This window comes from Atractosteus spatula, chromosome 21, assembly GCF_055471065.1.
Source record: "Atractosteus spatula isolate fAtrSpa1 chromosome 21, fAtrSpa1.hap1, whole genome shotgun sequence".
In the NCBI taxonomy this organism is placed as follows: domain Eukaryota; kingdom Metazoa; phylum Chordata; class Actinopteri; order Semionotiformes; family Lepisosteidae; genus Atractosteus; species Atractosteus spatula.
Window position 1 is genome coordinate 13,508,352 of NC_142726.1, and position 15,025 is coordinate 13,523,376.

Genomic DNA, 15,025 nt, shown 5'->3' on the forward strand with positions numbered 1-15,025 from the left:
TATTTGTCATTTCAGTGACTAGTGAGCAGGAAGGGCTGCTTCACATCACCAATTGTGGGAACCCTCGCTCTCCCCCATGGTTTACAATAACATGGCAACTATCCAATACTTTCACAAAGTTCAAGTTCATTTTGGACTTAATTCAGAATTTCCACAATTCTGCGATACTTTCAATTACTTTATTTTGTTACAGAGACTTAATAACCGGTCTAAGACGTTGGGACTGTAGTTCCCCTTTAAAAGGCACCTCCAAGTTCTGCTTTCTGGTAAAATCAACTTTGCCTTTTCAAATAAGAAAAAGGGGAAAGATTAAACCTTCCCTTTTTATTGTCTTTTTCTTCCTATACTCCCTAATCTGTTCCTTTCACGAGTGCAGAGACCAATTAGTCACACTAATTCTTTCCAAAGTCCTGAGGTGTTCCCCAGCAAAAAGGTGAAGTGGAAAGGATGGATGGTGGATTTGTGCTGCGGATAAGGTCCTTCTTTGTCTTCGTTAAATTAACGTAATCAATGTAATGATAACGTAAACAAAAAAGTCCTGCTGCAGCCACAATCTTAACTGCGTAAGGTATGTTCCCCCCCTTCTCTCTCTCCTCCTCCTGCAATGCTCCAGTTGTGTTAAGATTAGAAACATCTTTGCAAAATAAACCTCATGTACAGTTACAAAAAAAAAGATAAAGGCAGACACAGCGTTTGGATGAGCAGATTCTTTTTTTTACCATGCTTCTAAATAGCAGGAAACAGTATGGACGTCATTAGATTATACTTAGTTAATTTACCTCGTTAAAACTCAGATTACCACGGTAATGCTTCAAAATACCAGGATGCAAATCATTCGTCTGACGGAAAACCTGTGCGAGAGTATCAAGGGATTTTCCAACAATACAGCAATCCATTTTTACACTGGACAGCAAAACTCAGGAAGACACAAAACATAAAATCACAATTACTGTATGAAATTTCTATAAATGTCCATTTTATATTCGTGCTGGGATTAAGAAACGATTACGGGAAAGGTTGTATTTTTGTGTCTTTCCGGAGCTGGGAGTTGCTCTTCTTCCATGATGATGCTGATGCATTCATGTGGCTCAAAACACAACAGGGCCCAGGGGGTTCACTTACAAGGGCATCTGAACCAGGACCTCCAGGATCAGCGCCGCTCAGACTGCCCCCTCAAAACAGCTTGCGTGGCAGAGAGTTGAGGAGGGGGGCAGCTTGCCAAAGAGCTTCCCTCACTGTCTCTCACAGGGGGCAGTGTGCTGGAGAAAAGTATGTGATACAGGACTCTGTGGGCTGCTGATATCAACACAGTACAGCTCGATCTCTGAGACTCAGGCATTCTGGGTTTGTGGCCTGTGTCACGTCACACTGCAGCTGGGATTAGTCAAGGGGCAGTGCACAGTTGACCACCAGCAGGTGAGATAAGCCACCTGGTGATCTCTCAGTGCCCAGCAGCACAGCACCCCTTCTGGCCTCCCAGGGACTTGCAGGTTTATAGTACCCATAGACCTGGTCAAAGGCAGCAGCCCCCGCAAAAATTCTACTGTCTTCTCAGTTTGGCAGAGCAGGGCTCCAAAGTCAGCACTGCCCAGGCCCTGTCTCAGCTGTCCTTGGGGATACTGAGGGAAAATGGTGTGCAGGAAGCTGGGTGCAATCTCCAGCTGTTCCACCCATCCAGCCGCAGACTGCTTCTTCCAATTCCTAGTCGCCTATCCCAGCGAGCAACAGGCACAGCTCAGGATGCACCCTGGACAGGATGCCAGTCCATCGCAGGACAAACACACACACACTTAGCCTACGAGCACGTCTTTGGACTGTGTGACCAAACCAGAGCACCCAGGGGAAAACCACATGAACGCTGGAAGAACATACAAACTCCACGCAGACAGCACGCCTGGTCCACAAGGCAGCAATGCTGCCCGCTGTGCCATCGTTCCGCCCTCCTACTGTACTATTGTTCTTTATTTGACCACGCTGTTTGGAACTGAGCTTAATTAAATTCATTTCCGTCCTTTCAGCGGGTTTATTTGTATCACAGCGTGAAACAGGTTCGGTGTTGGACAGCTTCAGTAGTGCTCTGCTGGTGATGTGTGTTTAATTTTTCCCTTGAGCATTTCTGCCAGTGTCATTCTGCGTCTTTTGGGAAGATGAGTTCTTCCTGTTTCATTAGAAGGGTTTACTGGGTTGATGAATGGCGTCAGCAAGTGAGTGCAGTAAAAGCACATGTTAAATATGTCAGTGACCAAAATTGAGGGACGTTACCTTGACTATTCAAAACTGAATTAAAATAACTGGTATGCAAATCTTTCTGCTTAGCAAAAAAGCAGATAATTAAACCATCTCCTGGAATCAGGATCTTGTCCTTCGTTCTGAATCTTTGCAGAAGAGTGTTTGAATCCCCAGCAAGCAGTGTCCAGCAGTCATTCCTATGCAAGCAGCTGGGCTCAGCCCTGCTGGCATGCACTTCAACATCCTTTCACAAAAGACAGAGCCTGGAGAACAATGCTGCATTCTCAGTGCTTCTGGACTTCATTAAGTGATTAGCGTCTCTGGAGATACCGCACATTATTAAATGCTCAGAAAGTGCTGAATGGGGGCATATTTGTTCCAGCAAGTTTGACTTTGCTGCTGTGGCTGTGGGGTGTTTGCGTACAGAGGATAAGAGTGGCGGCAGATGGGGTGTGCAGACGTGTTTTTTTCTGATGTCACAACGAACGCAGCAGTAGCTCCACCCAGCCAGTGGAAGCTTCAAGAATCTTTATCATATGGAGCAACTGGGCAGGCAGACAGCTCCGTGCATCTGTAAGGTTCTGGACTGGCGTTTCTGTGCCAGCTGTCTTACTGGAGCGCATCAGTCAACCAAAAGCTGTGACAGCAATGACACACACTTCCTGTTAAACGGACAAGCTGTGGGGAGTAGTAGTTTAGGTGGGGAGCTGCGTCAGCATGCGTAGGCTGCAAAGGAACAAGTAGTAGGTTTATTCCATGCTGAAAAAAAGAAGAAAGAGAACACAACGTTTCGGCCATGGAGCCTTCTTCAGGTGTCAACTTCAACTTCCATGGCTGAAACATTGTGTTCTCTTTCTTCTTTTTTTCAGCATGGAATAAACCTATTACTTGTTCCTTTGCAAGCTGTGGGGAGGTCAAGGTTCTGCATTACTACTGTATACAGATCACGTTGCTTGTTTCTGATGATTCAGGGGTGTGCACCTTTTCAAAACAGTGGAAATTGCATGTGCCATTCTCTTTTTAACACCTGTATTTGCGATTTCCTGGAACCGAATTGTACAGCAATTCACTGAGTTGCATTGATGAGTAAGCAACCAGACTACTGACGGGCAGAGGTCAGTAAGTATTCACCGCCCTGGAAAGCAGGGAAAGTCTGTAATTTTAGGATAAGAAGACATTTTTATTCTCCTCTAGTGACTGTGGCAGTTCCTGTTTCTGGAAGGTAAGAAGAAGGGCTCTGTGGGTACAGCGCGGTGTGGATACTAATGTGAGGCTCTCTGGCAGCATGAGCTCTGAGCCTAGTTGCTGACTGGAATGTGGTTTGGTGGGTCAATGTGGGAGAGTTTCCCTCTCCATTCTAGTTATTGTCAAGGTCGCTGTGTTGCTACACAACCTCCCAGCCAGCTGTCCACACACCCGTCCCCACATCCCCACCCTGCCTCAATCTCCAGCGCTCCTCTAATTCCTGGATAAATGTGTTCCCTATTCCCACTGATATTTTTCATCACATGCGTCGGCTGTGTCCCTGAGGAAATCCCCACCTGTTCCCCCTTGATCCCCCCGATCCGAGAAGAGAGGGGAATGTAATTAAAGTGCTTTTATAAATACACCCCAGCCTCCCGGGCAGCTGGGTCACAGTGTCGATAGCAGCTATTAGCTGTAGCCCTAGTCAAACTGGAATTCACATTTTCCACACCTTGAAAAGTTTCTGAAAAAGCTCCAAGACAAAGTTGCTGAATGCTTCGATACAACTTCAACTGGGAAACTACACATCCAAATCAACCATAGACATGCTAAAAACACAAAATAATAGATTTGCCAAACATGCATGGCAAATGCAGAAACAAAAGTCTATGTGCTATGTCACAAAACGTCAAATGCCCTCTGTGTGGTATGTTATGTCATGTACTTGTAATTCTGAGACTTAGTGTAACTGTTCTTTCTTTTGCTGATTGGGGAGATGTTGCTGAGATTCAGTGTCTGGAGTACGATTCTGCCTCAGTTTTATTTGCTTTTTTAGGGACAGATGTTTCCATTGCATGTGATAATACACATTAACCTATTAGGCAGTGCAAGGAAGAGACTGTCTGAGCTGACCGCTCAGAGTGTTGTTCATGGAGAAAAAAAGAAAGGCAGTGAATAGCCCTTCTGGGTCAGCTGAGCAATGGCTGCGGTGGTGAACACATGACAAAGTGTGTTTTGTATATGGAACAGAAGGATGAATGAGGACTTTAAGTACCCCAGCAAAATACCAAAGAAGTTTTAGGAAAGGTCTCTTACCCCAGGAGACAGTAGTCAGGTGCGTGGTTGTGTATTGTAAGGGGGTCTCTAAAGACCCTGATTTCGGTTGGGGTATGAATCACTGGTTCCTGGCATGGCCCTGACAAACCAGGGCCACACCAGACTTCCCACTGCCTCTGGGAAAGCTACTGCATTTAACACTGGCACAGTATTTCACTTTGTTCTGTTGTCGGAGCAGACAAAAGTGGTGTATCACGCACTGTATTTTTCCAAAGCTAGAATGAAAACAGAGAAAAAAAGAAAAACAAACAAAAATAATGAAAAGTCCCTCTGGTTAAATGCTAGTTCTTTATTGAGACTGCCAATGTTACAGCACCAGTCTGTGCTGTGGTTTGCTCTTGAATCAGGTCATGCTCACAGAATAGTTACCAAGATATAATCAAATAACTATACATTTAACATACAAAAAGACTTCACTCACTGCACCCATTCTGTTACTAGAATGCAGCTCAGAAAGTACTGGAATAAACATTTTTTTCGTACTCTGGGAGTATTATTGGATAGTGTGAGCAGTTTTTTGCAATGTGGATGCAGTTTGTTATTTCTAGAGAGCGTCATACGGGTTTAAAATTGAAATACGTCCATATTTAGTTTGCATTGTGTCATTGCTTGTACATATGATCAAACATATGAAGTAGCGTGAGAGTTGCAAATGATGCATTTACTAGATGATGCATTAACTGTAAAAACATCAATGCTTGCGCTATTAACACTTCCCGCAGTTGTTCTGACTGCAATGTACAGTATTTCATTAGTGCATCATTATATCGACAGCTCCCTAGTGCTTAATCAGGTCTTTAGCACATGTTACTCCTTCCATTTGTTCATTATTCTTTACATACTGTAAGTGCCTTTATATTTTGAGGTGTCTTAGCTTCAGGATACCTGCATATAGTGGATATTCTGAGCTTAGAATTCTGTCAGGTTCCCTTTTTTGTGTACCCTTCTTCTGAACTCCAGGGGTGTGGCAGTCATTTGACAGAGGGCACTTCTTTACCCAAAGAGTTGTGGGAGCGTGGAACAAGCTACCGCGCCAAACTGTTGAAATGCTGTTGAATGGTCTCTCTTTGTTGCAGCTTTTCTGCATCAGAATGGCATTCCCAGCCGTGTACATTGTATTAATGCAGATTTCACTGCAAAACCACAATGATCACATTTTAAAGGAAAGGAATGATGTTAAGGAGTTATAACACAGTCACAGGTCGTTCCCAGTGTAATCAATAGTAGTTATGGCACTATAGAGAAATGGAGCCAAATTACCTCAATGGGTCCCGTGGTTTCACCCTTATTTGTGACCTTTCTAGTGCTCTGTCAGATGAAATGTCAGTTATACTCTTAGGAACTGGTCTTTTTAAAGTATTTTTACAATGAGTTTGCTGCATTTTAAAATATAGCAGATCATCCTCTATGGAAAGTTTTGTTGTTGTTGAGCGTCTGTGAGATCACTGGTCTGTGTGCTCGGACTTTCCCGTGTCTCCAAACAGATGTGTTTACAGTTCATCGACGCAAAATCTAATGACATCAGTTTTGAACAGTGGTTCCCCCTGCTGGTTCAAAATAAAAACACGCCAAACTTGTTTTTCAGTGTTCTGTACGTGAATTATACAAGGGGACTGTAAAACCTATATGCAGATCTTTCTAAGACATATCATATTTTTTGTGAGGAAAGACATTCCAAGCAGTTTGTCTCCCAGTGCCAAAATCTGGACAGTGTGGGAATATGTTTAAGTATACTCACTTCCTTTATTGTCCCATATGTGAAATTAGCTTTGCAGGCTGGCAAAACACATAACACAATACTCATTAAGAAGTAAGAAACATACATGCCTAACACAAGAAAAACAAGTTAGCAGCTTTAAGTAACCCTCACAATTTAGAAAGACAAAGAAAGGGGTTGGGTCATCAATGTGTTATAGATAGATACATAAGATGCATGCATGATGAAAAAATAAAATATAATAAGCAGGGATCCATATTGATGCTCATTTAATAGATGTTACAGATAAGCCGTTATGATCATCTAAATTCATGAAGTATTTTTATAGCTCTGCTGTACTGGCTTAATCATTTGCAGATCATTTTAACAGCTTCACATCCTTCTTTATTCTTAATCAGTCTAGTTCACTGGACAAAGCAATGTGATGCTGCATGCATAGATGCATGGCTTTACACTTGTTTAAAAACTAAAGTATAACACAAAAATAAAAAAAAACTGACAGTCAGTCCATCACAACATTGTTGCTTCCAAAGACAAGTCCTATCTCATCAAAGCAAAAGGAAAAAGCATGCTTCACAAGTCTCGTGAAGTGAGCTGTTTCACTGTAAGGCTTCTCTTTAAATCTCATTTTACACCCAGATGACCTCCATGGAAACAATACTCTGGCTTTCCCACAGATGGTCATCTGTGGTGGATCTTCTACACTTTTTCTTTGCGGTTCAAAGGTTCAAAGCAAACCCTACAGAGAAGCAATTCTGCATCGCCAAATAGAGATCAGATGACTTGTTAAAATCTACTCCCTTCCTGCCATTCTCCTACCTATTATCACGCCCATCCCTGGCTCATTAAGGATGAAATCACCGTCAGACCTCTTTCTCCACCACACGGCAACTCAAATGCAAAACATATTTTGGTCTTGAGTCATAAGATATATCTAAGAATTCTCCTGAGCACAAGGTTGGAAGTTAGAAGCTAGCAAGGTTGGGTTGTACACATTTAGTACAAAAAGGATAAAGATGGATCAGAAAGGACCTTCCCAGGTCCTGCAGGGACAGGTGGGTTGTTGGTTTCCTAGGCTCCTTGGAGAGGCCTATCTGATCGATTAGACGCCCTGAGATCTGAGCTGCTAGGGTTGGGCTATTCTCCCACATCCAGGCTCAGAGCCCTGATAGAGGTCACAGCCCCCTGACTGGGATGCTGACAGCAGATTTCCTGCCAAGGTAAACAGTTTGTGTTTATTTAACACTGTCATCCCTATGTTGTCTGCAACAGCTGTGGAGAGCTTTGGAGCTCACGTGTTTTGGGAAATGGAAGGAAACTAGATTAAACCTTATCTACATTTGCAAGTTAAGTTAAGAGCATTCATTAAAGCAAACTGTATTCCTGATTAAATGATCAAACACTGGGAATGTGAAGCATTATAGCTCCAGAACAATTTTCCTATGTTATCCTTTGCAGCAACCTCAGCATTATTTCTAAATGTTTATCGCCCTATGTTAACTAAACTTTTAACAAGTGATGTGCTTTTTCGAGAGCAAATATGACATGTGTGTACAGGACACGGGACATATATGTATATGTTTTTTTATTATTTTATTTTTTCACATATGAAACTGTGCATGCCCAGTGCAATTGCAAATAAAGAGGCTTCGCTAGCGGAGGATGTGTAGCTGCACTGACGATGGCCTTGGTGATCTGCACGCAAAACACAAAAATGCAGCCAATACAAACCACATCCCAAGAGGTGCAATTAGATTTTCACCAAGGCAAGTTAAACACATCAGCAAAGTCTAGTGTGGTCATTAGAAGCACATTGCTCCAGCCCATCAGACTGAAGTATGTGCTGCTGGTGCTGCTCCTCGACATCATGCCCCGGATCGTTAATAAAAGCGTACTATGCATTTATCCTGACCAGAAAATCTGCAATCTAAGACTAAAATTGAGAGGGCAGCCACAGCTCTTTCCTGTGCAGTGCAAATGCAATTATTAACAAGGTTAAAAAAACGAAGGGTTGACAAATTCCTGTGGTGAGGGAGAATTCGGAAATGGCCTTTGCTACCAAGTCTACAGTTTTATTTCTTTCTAATACCCAATTAAGATGTTATCTGTGCAGAAGAGCCCTGCGCTGCTTCTATTCCTGCTAAATTGCCCTATGGTCGGGTTCCATCAGCATCATCAAGGACGTCATTGTGGTATCTGCTGTAATGGTTCTGCAATCAGTCTGTGCTACTGAACTAGGTTATTCGAACCAGTAAGGCAACACACACACACACACACACACACACACACACACACACACACAATGGTTGTTACGGTTAAGAATGAGAAAGCGAGTTCACTCCATCTCTGTGAGTAACTGCAAAACCCACAAGTATCAGTGCCACCATCTTTTGTTTGAAAATCTTAGCTTTGAACCGTAGTGAAACCACATAAAGCCTTGTTATATATGAGGCTGCTGGAAACAGTGTGATGACACACATTGTGGGTTTGGGGTGATTAAAGGGTGAAACCCCTTTGTTCTTGTGCTTGAAAGTTTGCGTAAGATCGAACAATGGTGGATGTTATTCTTCTCAGTTTGTGAGATCAGCAGTTAGAGACAGTTATCTTTAACTCTTGTGGTTACGGGCCCCCTACTGCGGAACTTCAAAATGCCACTGACTCTGGTCAATTACATTTACAGTCAAGCAATCGTTTACCACTTTTAAATCTGAGGTGTTTAATGATGTTTGTTTAGCTCATCTTAGTGGGTGGCATTTCACAAGACCTAGTTTACAACAGGTCTTGCAAGGATCTGTCTTCCTTTATTAGAAAAATTGAAGGCCAAAATCAGACTGCCAGAGCTTCCTTAAAGCAAGGGGCTTCAGAACACCTGGAATTAGAAGATACTTGCATTTTTAATATTTTCTTTAGTCTGATAGGATTTATCTTCTGGAGTGTTTTGCAAAGTGTTGCACTGAAGATTTCTCTCGAAAGCCTCAGGCCTGGATCAGGCCAGGAAAGCAGTATTTTTATTAAGTCACGTGTGCAGGAGTCCTTCTGCGGGCAGGGAGCGGGCCTAGCCTGGCACTCCCGAGAGGTGAGGTGGGAGAGAAAGCAGAGAGATCAAACGCTTTCTGAGTCAGAGTGCCATGCCTGACAGACAGGAGAGAAGTGTGTTCTGACACAGCTTCCAGATAAACTAACCAGACACATCCCCATCGCCAGAGCCCACATTCACAGAGCTTTTGGGAAAATCTGCTGAAGTCTGCAGGTCCAGCTGAGCAGCATAAGTTTTTCCTATCAGCAAACACACACACGTCATCCTCGGTGCAGTACAGTATTCCCATCCTGTACTACAGAGAACAAAGGAGGCCTCACCACTGTAACCTAAGAAGATCTCAGGTGGTCGCCTGTCCTCAAATCGGGCTAGATATACAGTGTAAGTAAGGAGGGATCTGTTAGTCGAGATTCAGTTACACAAATATCTAAAGCGACGCTTTTTAAACAAGCAATACAGAATTAACTTTTAAAAGATCTTAATGGTTTTGATGTATCTGTGAACAGTGGAACTACAGAGCAATCTTCGCTGACTTTGGAAACATGAGTAACTGGTAATGATGAAGCTTGGTTCACCACAATGTGCGGCTTTGTAAGCATGATGTTGCTGTTGTGTGTGTGTGGCAGAGAGTGTAAAGTCTCAATTAGCTCAGGCCTTTCCCAACTCCCAGTCAGCACAACAACAGGATGATGTAATAGTTAAAAGGAAAGGAAACTTGTCTCCTGTAAATTCAATACAGGAACTACAGACAAAAAATTGTGAAGGCTCTTAATCTGAAAGAGCTAGTTCCCCATAGAGAATTACTCTATTGTGACCCTAAAAGACAGAAAACCACCATGAACCCATAGACTAATTTAACAAGAAATATAGCATGCCTAATAAAAAACAGCTTTGGGTAATTCAGATGTATATACATGCACTTCAAAAGGAATTTTCATACCTCAAATGTTCTGATTAAGAAAAGTGTGAGGAAACTCAATGTGACTCCTGTCTGACCTTTGAAAAGTACAGATCCCACCCAGTGGTCAGGTTACTATAACAAGTGGGGATCACTTTCTTATTTCTCACTTATTTATATTAAAAGTTTAAAACTTCTATAAGGAAACAAAAGCTATACATTTCAGTATTTATCTTTAATGGTGATGAATTCATTAAGCGACGAATCAGGTTTCAAGCACAAACAGGTGGCAAAATGTATCCAGTGCCCAATACAAATCAATTATGACTTTTTTTTCTCTGCCTCCATTTAACTTGTCAGCTGGAATAGGGAGGCAGTGCTAAACTGAGCTGGGTCAGGCTGTTCCCAGGATGGAATCAAAGACTCTTCTCTGGTTTTATGTGGGTCTCTGAAGTCTGTCCCACAAGTAAAGCTTCTGAAGGAATAATAAAAAAAAAATTGAAAAGGTGTTTGAACTCTGATCCACTCGAGAGAATCGATTAGTCATAGACTGCGAGAAGGGCTGTGCTGTTTAACCAGGCCTTGGATTAAAAGATCTGTGCCATATAAAGACTGACCTTTGTCTCCGGGACACAAGGTGCTGGTAGCTTTATTATCCGTAATTAAATTGAACTGACCTACAGCAACTATGAAAACGGCTCTCAGGCTTCCCTGAGATGCAGTGAGTGTTCCTCTAGGCTCTCACCTTTACAGAATAAACATATTTAGCACAGAAAGATTGAAAACCGCAAAATGCTGGGCTATCAGGAATAACACTTCTAGCTGTACTGGATACAGCAAGTTGAAATTAAAGAGCATGTCACATGTTTCATCGCAAGACTATAATATTTCTGTTTTTAGAGGCTGAAGGGTCATTTTTCAAATTGTTTTAACATGTTCTAAAACTCTCTTGGTGATGTCAGTTGTCCAAAACACGTCTTCATTCATTTCTTTCTTTGAGAAACGTGAGAACATAGACTATAAAACAGTTTTGCAATTGGAAGGAGGACATTGGCTCTGTTGATTTTCTCCCATCCAGTCATTTTGTGAAAGACGAGATGCAATTTCCCTAGACAACATGGCTGGGTACCTTGTTCCAGTCTCCCACAACCCTTTGTATAACTACATGTTTTTTGTTGTCAGAGTCTTAAATGCATATCCTAAAGTTTCCACTTGTGTCCTCCAGTTTGTGTTTCTCTACTGATTCTGAAGTATGGTAGTTTGACTTTGAGGAGACTGAGAAATAAACGTGACCCAACCAGGAAATGAACCCAGGATTTCAACCTCTCCAGAGTGCAGCTCTAAGGGTTTGTGCAAACAAAAATCTTGAAAATAACCTGCCACCCCCTTCATGCAGCTGTGTTACAGAGCATATTATCTTGAATTTAGATAAATAGATAAATAGAAAATAGGTTAATCACATCAATGTATCACACGTGGATGTGATAAATTTACTTTCTAGACACCCTGTGCATTTGAAATCCTTTCTGTAATATAAAAAAAGTTTCCAGACAAGCAGAGACCATTGTGCTGGCTTGGTTTGTAGTTGCTCATTGATCTGAGGATCTCGTTAACTTTCAATCAACAGGGATGGCAATTTGTGGGCATGAAAAAAAGTCTTGCAGAAGGGATCATAAAAGAAAGATCTCTTGAGTGAAAAAAAATGGATTAAGCTTCTATTGGAAGTATCTATTGGAAAGGAGGATCTTTGAGGTCAGCAGAAGGCAAAGGTATGTCTGTTGGAAGGTACTTAAAGAAAGGAGTGGTTATAAAGGTGTTAATCAGTTGCTGAGATACTATAGAAGTAATTTTTCTATAGCCTGCATGAGCACAATAGATAAAAAAATATTTTAACCCCTAATAAATTACCCATGGTAATCGTGAAGTGTAACATGTTATTTTTTGTTATTTATTTACAGAGTGCATTTGTCAAACTTGAAGTTTTAGCGGTAACTGAACATAACAGGGTCCTCACACCCTCCCCCCATACACTGTGCAGACGTTAATCTGTGTTTTGACAATAAAACTCAAATCCCAGTGGATTCTAAATCATGCCTGCCATATTTTGAGGTTCCAGTTTAAGGTTGATGGCTCTCTTCTGGGGAGTTCATCTGTGCTTTTTATGGCCCAGAAAAGATTTACACTTCAGGACACCTGGACATGCAGCGCTCACATTTTATATATCACGTGAGGCCTGTTAATGCCGGGGAATTTCAAGCAGAGCTGGGGGGGATTACTCACCCAGTTCTGGTGGTGAACACCTTGCGTGTGTTGGGAATGCTTTCCCATTGTGCTGTTGAGTTAAAACACTGTGCCCAAGCCTCTTCTCACAGTTTCCAAAGGAAAACCAACAATATGGAGCAAGATTAAAATGGTGCAACAGATGGGTTGTGACGACATTAGGAGCAGGAGGTTGATTAAAGGGGATGCTCCTCCATCTTATCACTCTGTGAAAAGTCGCAAGAGCCCTGACATTCACTTGTTAACTGGTTCACAGTGTGGAAACGCTAACATACCCCCATTTGGTCAATAGGCTGTTATCTTTTGTTTTATTCTGCTGTACTTTTGTATCCTTCTTGTAAGCAAGAAGGGCGAGGGGGCCTTCTCTATCCCTCAATTATGTTTCCCTGTGCCTCTAATTGCAAAGGGAAAATGTTGTTTGCTTAGCAGAAGCCCTTAAACCAAAGCGTTTTGAAACATTTCCAAAGTCTATTTTTTTTGTGTAAGAGCAAGGAGCGGTCGTACAGGTTCAGTAAAGTAAAGAATAAATAAAAAGCATGTCACGTTTGGACTTTCGATTTAGAAAGCCCGGTGTCTCACCTTTTTTCTGCTCCTGTCTCTGTCGTGCTCATACCTGCTCACTCCCTGGCTGGGCTCATCCCCCACGTGGGCAGACAGGGCTCAGGGCTGTTACCCTATCTGAGTTGCGCCTAACAGAGGTCACACTATAGCCTCTTCCTTCGGAGCTTAGAAACCCAGTGGATTAGACTCTCATCTCATAATAGGATCCGTTGCCTTTTAGCTGTTCTACAAAGGAAGCACCTCAAAATAATAGGACACTTACTGCCCAACATAAGGATAAAACAATACATAACAAGGGTTTTGTTACACAATGAACAACTGTGAAACGTATCTGCACACATTACCATGTGGATTTTTAATTCAAATTATAATTCTTAAATATTTTTTTCAAGCTCTTGTGGTTCATTTACAAACAGTAGCCTAATGCTGTTAAAGACGGAGATCTAGACACCTTTGAAAATGAATAGAGCAGAACTAGTTAAGTGTGTGTTGTGCATAATTATATATTTGTAATCTGCAAAAAAATAGAAAAAGTACCATACAGTTTTTGGGGAATTTTGTTTTTCGAAGAAAAGCAGAAATCCCTGAGCCTGTGGGTTGTGCGGATTTCCCCCATGATGTGCGGAATTTTTTTAGGTTTTCTTCATCATCCTTCAATACCACAGGACAGACATCAAGCACCAGACCTCTTCTTCATTAAACGTCGGAAAGAAATCCAAAGTAAGCTGTTCTAGGGTGTTTTCAGTTATTGCATTATTCTGTTAAAGTAGGTGAAAGGCCTTTTTCGCAATCATTATTACAAATGGCAACCATGGATACTTGGTTGAACAAATACAGAACAAATTTATAATTGTTCATAATGTGTGTGCCTTGTAAATTAAAACAGAATTGCGCCTCAAATCTGTGTAAATACTGTAGTAATTGTGTAACTTTCTTATTAGTAGGCTTTTGAGGGTTTCATACAAATTACAGTAACATTTTAATATCAATGAATAGAAAAGAATGTCTATCTCCATCACTTACAAATGAAGTTTAAGCTCACTTCAAAACATGTTGTGTTGAAAAATGAATTATTTTAGTAGCTGTGATTTTCTAAACTTCGACTCTCCACATTGAAATACTGAAAACCATCAGAGAAAGCTGTCTAAGCTGACAACCTGTTTTTTTGTGCTACGTGACAATGGAGATGCATGAAATCTGTCTTTGAACTGGAACTGAATGTTGACTGCTACTTGGAGTGGTGCAGAATGAGGAAGGAATTGATCCAGATTTAAATGCTTTCAAAGTGGATGTGTGGTTAGCAGAGTGCGGATAATGACTGTTCTTCATGTATTGCCCTATGAATTGGTATGTGTTGGAGTACAGTACATTGTGAATCACTGAGGCCTGTAGTGTATTCAGGCTCACATTTGAAAACACTTTGCTTGTTCGCCTGCTTGCTTTGCAGGGTCGCAGCGTCTGAGACGCGCAGAGTGCAGGGGGAGGGAGTGTTGCTGAGAGTGATGGACAGGAAGATCCTGTGTTTTGCTGACGTTAGAATGAGCCTCATTAGCTCCTAATCCTCAGGGCCAAATTAACAGCTTTGCTGTGCCCTCGCAATCTGACCACAGAGAGAACACCCCCCACCTGGGCCTGCAGGGGGTGACTGAAACACCGCAGCTGCCAAGAGAGGGGCGTTATTCATCCAGCACAGTCCTGGAGATGCCAGCCACAGACTGACGTTATCTGCTAGAATTCTCCTTCCATTATAAGGTTGTCTATTTGTCTGCATACTTTAACCATGGCGAATCTGTACAAGAAATATTTCATCCATTACAAGTGTTCTACCCAATAGAGTTGCAGAGCACTTATACAGAAGAATAGTGAAGCTTTAAAACTTACAAGTCACCTTTAAGCATAAGAAGATCTGGCCAGTTGTTTTTTTTTTCTTTTGTTTAAGAATCACACAAATGACTCTTTCTTTGGCAACACTTAATAATGTCAAAGCCAAGACTTGGAAGAG